This window comes from Lacerta agilis, chromosome 17 (genome assembly GCF_009819535.1).
Source record: "Lacerta agilis isolate rLacAgi1 chromosome 17, rLacAgi1.pri, whole genome shotgun sequence".
NCBI lineage: Eukaryota > Metazoa > Chordata > Lepidosauria > Squamata > Lacertidae > Lacerta > Lacerta agilis.
The window spans coordinates 34,905,981-34,914,724 of record NC_046328.1 but is presented as its reverse complement, the minus strand read 5'-3'; the positions used below and the strand labels follow the sequence as shown (position 1 = coordinate 34,914,724).

At 45.0% G+C, this 8,744-nt stretch overlaps 1 long non-coding RNA gene across 1 annotated transcript; it reads right to left on the bottom strand.

Annotated features, from left to right (window-relative positions):
* Positions 1-7,245: 7,245 nt before the first annotated feature.
* LOC117038994 lies at positions 7,246-8,347 on the bottom strand. The gene is made up of 2 exons (XR_004425726.1): positions 8,268-8,347; positions 7,246-7,753 (listed from the first exon to the last, which is right to left on the bottom strand). It is a non-coding gene; the product is annotated as an uncharacterized LOC117038994 (long non-coding RNA).
* Positions 8,348-8,744: the final 397 nt, after the last annotated feature.

The following is an 8,744-nucleotide window of genomic DNA, read 5'->3' as shown; positions in this document are numbered from 1 at the left end:
TTCTGCATATTCCGTCAATTTCACTGTCCATTCTTCTTTCGTCGGTATTTCTTCTTGTTTCCATCTTTGTGCTAGCAAAATCCTAGCAGCAGTCACTGCCTACAATACCTAGTAAAAAGGCTTCAGGTTTCTTAACAAAATTATATTTCAACATTTTTTGTGTAGTTAATGTGTAGAAATATTATTGTAAGTATGATAGTTAGAGTATCTATGAGATTTATGATAATGTAAGCAATGGTAGATTAAAGAAGTATAATATTAAGATATACGGTAATTCTGAAAGCCATGTGGATGGTCTGAGGGAAGTCACGGCTATGTTAGCCAAAACTGGAAAATATATATGAATGTATGTTTGATTTTTTGTGTAGTATAGTATAAAATAATAAATATCTTTTATAAAAAAAGAGGCTCAGTGGTTTCGACCCACAGCACCACTCGGGTCCCCTGTTGTCAGAAGAGGAGGACCTTATCAGTACTGCTCCTTGGCCAGTTGTGGGGTGCCTTCTTCAGAACCTTAATGCTCTTCTGTCAAGACCACCTGGGAGACCCATTCAGCCATGAATCTCACTCAGTGGCCTCAGACCAGTCAGTGCCTCTCACCCTAACCCACCTCTCAGGGTTCTTGTGGGAATAATGTGAAGTGAGGGAGAATTGTGTACCCTGTCTTTAATTCCCATGGAAGAAATGTGGATCTTGAATGCCAATAGCAGCAACAGCAGCAACAAAGCGTGTTCTCCTTCATGGAGAGCACGTGTTGCGGTGGGGGCCAGCAAACCACCCCTCCAGAGTTGGGTGGATCGTACACATGGCCATGGCTACGATTGGGTCCTTGGTGTTGTTGGGGAGAAACTCATGTTGCAATCTGTTGATGGACAGCCCGAGGGTTTAAAAGGTTGGGCACGCCCTGCATTTATTCCTCTTTGCCGTGTGCAACGGATCTCCCCCCCCTTGTTTATTAGGCCTCTGCGTTGACCTTGCTATGCCTGTCATGGGGTCGTCTGCTTTTGCGGCAGGGGCCTGGTAGGAATTTGTCCAGTTGGCTGATTGGCTGGTGCCTTCTGATTTTTGCCTACTGCGTAGCAATTAGTCACAACTTGTAAGGTTGGCGGTTAGGCATTGGTTTTCGTGTTCGTCGCTGGAGGGGTAATGATTGGCTGTGTCTGCCCCTCCAATGCTGCTGCTGCTGCGCGGGGAATTCCAGGGGCTCACCATGCTTTTGTCCGTATCCCCCAGTCGGGGGCCAGGGCCACGCAAGAGCCCCTGGGAGCATTTGGGGAGAGTCGTTGGGTCTGACCCCCGGCTCCTATTCTCTCCCCAAAGTTTTTTCCCTTTACTGACGGTTGTCAGTTCTGTCCCCAGTGGGACATATAGTCTAGCCAATGCCTATGCAGCCACTCACATATTATTTACTTTAATAAAGTTGTGGCCAAAATTTATACCAAAAACAAAAATTAATGTCTGTGGTGTGAGTTATTTCTCAGGGGGTGGTTGGGGACCTCGACATGCAACAGCATTTGAATTATATTATACATACAGTGGTACCTTGGGCTACAGACGCTTCAGGTTACAGACTCCGCTAACCCAGATTTAGTACCTCGGGTTAAGAACTTTGCTTCAGGATGAGAACAGAAATCGCGCAGCGGCAGCAGGAGGCTCCATTAGCTAAAGTGGCACCTCAGGTTAAGAACAGTTTCAGGTTAAGAACGGACCTCCAGAACGAATTAAGTTCTTAACCCGAGGTACATATAAAATACATCCCATTGACTTTCTTCATTAATTGATCCCTACTGTGAAGTTCTAAATAGTTGCAATAGTTACTCTCAAGAACCTACGGCCTTCCAGAAGTTGCTGGTCCCACAACTTTCATGCAGAACATACAGGGACATGGCTTTTGCCAGTCAGATCAGGGGACAGACAAAATATACTGACTGAATAGCAATTTTCAGTTTTCATCTGAAATACGGTATAATACTCATTGATAATCTGGAGATTTGAATGGGAGTCACACATAGCTATAGATGTCCTGTAAAGGAAAGTGGTTTGTCTTCCTCATTTTGATTTCCTCCAGCCCTGGAGAATTCCAGTCTTCTGAGGCCACAGTCACGCAATTCACTTAAAGCACTATGATACTGCTTTTAAAGAGTCATGGCTTTTCCTGAAGTATTATGGGATCAGTCGGGTGTTGAGGGTTGCTGGGAGCTGTTGAGAAACCCCCCTGTCCCCTCAAACTGCTACAATTCTCAATCCCTCTTCATGGGGAATTCTGGGAGTTGCAGTTCTGTGAAGTGAAGAGGGGTGCAGCGAAAACTATCAGCAGCCTAAACAAACTACAGCTCCCAGGATCTTTGGGGGAATACATGATGGTTAAAAATGGTACCGTGTCTGGTGCAAATGGGGCCTCAATATAGGAAGTTCTCATATTCTGAGCCGGACCAATCTGTAGCAGTGGCCTGCAGGCCGAATGTGACCCTATGGACATCTCATACTGCCAGGTGTCATCTAGCAAACACCTGAGAGGGAGTCTTCTTCTTAATAGCTGTGTTTAATATCCTCCCAGTTCTAGGTTGGGTTTTCCTTGCTGGCGTTCTGCCCTGTGGACTTTCTGGTGGAAGAGGCTTGCCTTTTCACAAGAAAAGGGATTGGTTTTGAGCCTCTGGCAAACCTCACCTTGGCATGGAGGTGGATGTGGAAGAGCAGGTTTCTCCTGGGTAGGGACGAGAGATCTGTTTGGCTAACCTGCTCCCTTCAGTCTTGAACTTTAATCCCCTGTGGAGTGGAGCTGGATTGGGTCAAGGATCAGATGAAGACTGCTCAGAAGAGAGAAGAGCAAGGCATAGGCACACTTGGCCCTCCAGATGTTTTGGGACTACATTTCCCATCATCCCTGACCACTGGTCCTGCTAGCTAGGGATGATGGGAGTTGTAGTCCCAAAACATCTGGATTGCCGAGTTTGCCTGTGCCTGGAGTAGAGGCTGATTCAAGAGGGACACTTGGATGAGACAGGAATGGGAAGGACCCTCTGTCGGAGACCCCCCGATTAAGATTCCTCCTTCAAAGGCATTCCTATTAGAGCATTAAGCACCCAGATTCATTTATCCGTTTTAGAAATGGAAGGAACAAATGATCCAAGCAAGTTGCTGTCAGGCATTAACATGAGGTGTAAGGCCTTTGACTGACATTCATTCTCTCTCTCTTTTTTAAAAATAATTTTTATTTTATTTTCCCAATTAAACAAATTAAACAGATTATAAACATTATAAACATATAACAATAGATCTCGCTCTGCCGAGCTTTGACTTCCCCCCTTCACGTCAGCAGGTTTTCTGGTCCAATATAAACACGCAGTTTATCACTTTAAACCTTCCACAATGTCGTAGGGTCAGTCCAATCCCGCTAGTGTCTTCCACAAACTTCCACAGTTAGATCTTATATAATCAATAAATTTACTCCAATCCTTTTGGGATTTTGATTCATCCTGGTTTCGGATCCTGCCAGTTGGTTTTGCAAGTTCCGCATATTCCATCATTTTCGTCTGCCACTCCTCAATTGTATATAGAGAATTGGTACACCTTGACCCTGAAAATCTAGCTGAGGAAGAATTAGCGAAACAGGGCCTTGTCCTGGAATTTATTTCGACTCGAATTTGCTTCTAAATTAATAAAACTGTTTGAAGACTTTAAAATTGATCTCCCGCCTGGCCAGAGTTCTTGGATTCTTTAATTTTTGACTTCTCAATCGTAGGCATTTCCTGTAATTTCCACCTTTGGGCTAGACGGGTTTTTCTTGAAAGTTCTTATACATATCCTTCAATAGTGAGGTTTTGGTGATTTGAAAATAACATTTTAATTGGTTAGAAAGCAGAAGATTCTGTAATCAGTTCACAGCCCTTTGATTTGCTTCTGTGTATTCCATATGGAAAACTTATGCTTGTTTGATGAAAACAGTTGCCAAATTTTATTAAAGTAGGTACCTTTGCCCTGCCAAAAAGAAAAGAAAAAAAAGAAATGGGAGATTAATGAAGAATCCAAAGCAAGTTGCTATTAGACATTTGTATGAGGTGGAACTGGTCCCATCACCTCCTGGCAAATAGAAGGGGAAGAAATGGAGGCAGTGAGAGATTTCACTTTCTTGGGTTCCATGATCACTGCAGATGGTGACAGCAGTCAAGAAATTAGAAGACGCCTGCTTCTTGGGAGAAAAGCAATGACAAACCTAGATAGCATCTTAAAAAGCAAAGACATCACCTTGCCGACAAAGGTCCCTATAGTTAAAGCCATGGTTTTCCCAGTAGTAATGTACGGAAGTGAGAGCTGGACCATAAAGAAGGCTGATCGCCGAAGAATTGATGCTTTTGAATTATGGTGCTGGAGGAGACTCTTGAGAGTCCCATGGACTGCAAGAAGATCAAACCTATCCATTCTGAAGGAAATCAGCCCTGAGTGCTCACTGGAAGGACAGATCCTGAAGTTGAGGCTCCAGTACTTTGGCCACCTCATGAGAAGAGAAGACTCCCTAGAAAAGACCCTGATGTTGAGAAAGATGGAGGGCACAAGGAGAAGGGGACAACAGAGGATGAGATGGTTGGACAGTGTTATCGAAGCCACTAACATGAGTTTGGCCAAACTGCGAGAGGCAGTGGAGGATAGGGGTGCCTGGCGTGCTCTGGTCCATGGGGTCACGAAGAGTCGGACACGACTGGACAACAACAACAAGGAGGTGGAAGGGCCTCGACTCAGATTCGTTCTCAGACCTTAGACATGAAAGAAGCATGCAAGCAAATTGCTATCAGACAGCCATATGAGCTGGAAGGCCCTCAGCCCAGACACACTGTCAGAGGGTATCTTAGACCCAAAAGGGGAGGGGGAAGCAAGTCGCTATCAGATGTTTTTAGAATAGGGATAAGCCTACAACTCGGTGATTCTTTTTCAAAGTGTGTCACGGAAGAAGTGGAGCAGCACCCGAGCAAGTTGCTATTGGGCATTTGCAAAAGCTGTAATTAAACCCCGCTGTGCTTGTTGTGAAAGTGTGCGGAATTTCAAGAGGTGAATGGGATCTAGGTTGTGGCCCAGAGATCTATTATTACGATGGCATCTCAGGCAGGGGAATCTTTATGCAACATAGTAGAGCAATTATTAAAGGCAGAAGGAGACTCCTGCAACCTGATTCCAGATCTTCGGGATGTCTTGCCCTGCTCATCACACCCAGAAGGTTTGGCTGAACTTGTGAGACCCACCTAAATATGACTAATTGCATGCTCCAGATAGAAAGGAAAGGAAACATGTCACAATGAACATCAGACTTCCTGTGTTCTCGATGTGTTAGGCTTGGTAGGTCATGTGGCCCGATTTATCAGGTCCTAGCCGCCGCAGACCCCACATTGCTTGTTAATTCGAAGGAAGTCCCAAATCAGTGCAGTTTTGAAATCAGTTGTGAGAATCGGTGCAGCTTTGAAAGGTTCAGACTGCTGTCTTGATTCATAATGACATCTAGTTGCATCCAAACAGACAACACCTGTTCCTTGAGCTCACTTTCATAACTTCCAACATTTCTACAATAAAAATAGGGACATCCTTGTTGTTGTTGTTGTTCAGTCGTTCAGTCGTGTCCGACTCTTTGTGACCCCATGGACCAGAACATGCCAGGCACGCCTATCCTTCACTGCCTCCTGCACTTTGGCCAAACTCATGTTAGTAGCTTTGAGAACACTGTCCAACCATCTCATCCTCTGTCATCCCCTTCTCCTTGTGCCCTCCATCTTTCCCAACATCAGGGTCTTTTCCAGGGAGTCTTCTCTTCTCATGAGGTGGCCAAAGTACTGGAGCCTCAACTTTAGGATCTGTCCTTCTAGTGAGTACTCAGGGCTGATTTCTTTAAGGATGGATAGGTATGATCTTCTTGCAGTCCATAGGACTCTGAAGAGTCTCCTCCAGCACCATAATTCAAAAGCATCAATTCTTTGGCGATCAGCCTTCTTGATGGTCCAGTTCTCACTTCCATACATCACTACTGGGAAAACCATAGCTTTAACTATACGGACCTTTGTCGCCAAGGTGATGTCTTTGCTTTTTAAGATGCTGTCTAGGTTTGTCATTATTTGATGATGATGATGATGATGATAATAATAATAATAATAATAATAATAATAATAATAATAATAATAATAATAATAATTTATTATTTATACCCTGCCCATCTGACTGGGTTTACCCAGCCACTCTGGTTTGCTTCCAACTTCTATAAAAACATACTAAAACATCAAACATTTACAAAACTTCTCTTCAGATATTACTTCTCTCCTTGGCTCGGGGGTCGCATAACTCCATACCTCCCAACATTTCTCGGATGAAAATTGGGACGTCCTAAGGAAAAGCGGGACATTCTGGGATCAAATCAGAAATCAGGACGGCTTCTGTAAATCTGGGATTGTCCATAGAAAATAGGGACAATTGGATGGTATGGAAGTGCCATCATTTTTTTTTTTTGCCATGCAAAATTTGGTTTCAAGATCTTAAGAGGTAGAGTGAACAAACAACTTTCTGAAATATATCCTAGATTGGAAAGTATCGAACAATAGTTTTGACCCATGTGTACCATTGAGACCAGATTGACATTATACATTTGAAGTTCCATGATAGGTATGGCCTTCCCCAAAGAATTCTGGGAACTGTAGTTGTTTGAGGGAGCTGGGAGTTGTTGGGAATCCCCATTCCCCGAGGTATAATTTCTGGAGTGATTTAACAATCAATCCATCGGGGAACTCAGGGAACTTTGTACTATGTCCAGCGCACCAATGGTACAGTTGAGCAGGTTGTCTCTACTGCCATGCATGTCAGAAACAAAGGAACCCACTGACATATGTTTCAAACAATTATCTCGTTGTCTGATTTCCACAACGATATAAATGCAATTTAGTAAAGTTTATCTAAAACAAAAACATGGTTTCATTGGCGAATATGAGGCGGGGCCAACTCGTTCTAGTTGGTACATTTTGGGCATAAACATATAGATATAGTAGAAAAGACCCTGATGTTGGGAAAGATGGAGGGCACAAGGAGAAGGGGACGACAGAGGATGAGATGGTTGGACAGTGTTCTTGAAGCGACTGGCATGAGTTTGGCCAAACTGCGGGAGGCAGTGGAGGATAGGCGTGCCTGGCGTGCTCTGGTCCATGGGGTCACGAAGAGTCGGACACGACTGAACGACTGAACAGCAACAACAATAGTAGAAAAACACAACCATGCAGATTTCTTGGTTTGCAAGAAACTTTTAATGGGTTTTCAAGAAGAAAGTCTGAATATTTACATCATTCACATTGGGGAAAGCTCATGATTTCAGCCAAACTACAGTTTGCATGAAGGAAGGGGAATATATAAGAAGTGATTATAATAATTGAGTATTTCAACCATCCTTGAAGGCATCTACTTCAGCTTCTGGGGGTAGACTTTCTGTTGACTTTGTTGTCCACCACAACATCCGCCGCCACTGCTGCCACCACAGCAGCCACCGCCGCCGCTGCTGCTACCGCCACAGCACCCACCACCTCTGCTGCTGCCGCCACATCCGCCACCACTACGGCCGCCGCAACATCCGCCGCTGCTCTGACTCTGCTGAGAGGAAACCACACCACGGCTGCCACCACAGCATCCCCCGCCACTGCGGCTGCCACCACAGCAACCACAGCCTCTACCACCACAACAGCAGCAGCTTCCACTTTGTTGTTGCTGACTCATCTTTTCTGTGGATTGGATAACCCTTGGGGAAGAGAGAAAGAGAGAGATTGGCATAATTTTGAGGGCTGATCTCCTAGAAGATGCAATTTAAGCTACATCTTACCTTGAAGTTCACAGGATGCTTCAACCTATATCTGATAGACCCATTAATTGCTAGATAAAGGGACCCCTGACCATTAGGTCCAGTCGCGGACGACTCTGGGGTTGCGGCGCTCATCTCACTTTGTTGGCCAAGGGAGCCGGCGTACAGCTTCCGGGTCATGTGGCCAGCATGACTAAGCCGCTTCTGGAAAAACCAGAGCAGCGCACGGAAATGCCGTTTACCTTCCCGCCGGAGCAGTACCTATTTATCTACTTGCACTTTGACGTGCTTTCAAACTGCTAGGTTGGCAGGAGCTGGGACCAAGCAACGGGAGCTCAGCCCGTCGTGGGGATTCAAACCGCCGACTTTCCGATCAGCAAGCCCTAGGCTCTGTGGTTTAACCCACAGTGCCACCCGCGTCCCTCATTAATCGCTAGGGGTTCTTCACACTCACCTGTTGTTCACTGAGTCAAGCGTTGGTCAAGTCAAGCTTTGTCGAGTGAATGAAGTTGCTTGAGACAAAGGGACCTTTTATACTACCTCCCAATGGCTTTCAGAAATGGTGGCTGGTTCTCAGAAGGCCCATTGGCTCCCATAGCATACAATGCCTGCATTGTTCACGCTGATTCATTGTTTGGTACTAATTAGGCTGACTTGGCCATTCATGAGATACTTATCTCCAGGGACACTGAACAATGTGCGTGTTTCTCTTGGTGGATTTTTCATGTCACTCCAGCACAATGTAATTGCCAGCTTAGTGTGAGCCTTGCACATGTCCTAAAGACTTTCTCATCTGTCCTCTGAATTTTGTAGAACCTAGCACTTTGGGATGGAGTTTTCTTGGCAGGGATACTGGAGTGGCTTGCCAGTTCCTTCTCCAGGTGGATCACATTTAGTCTAAACTCTCTGCTATGACCTGTCCATCTTGGGT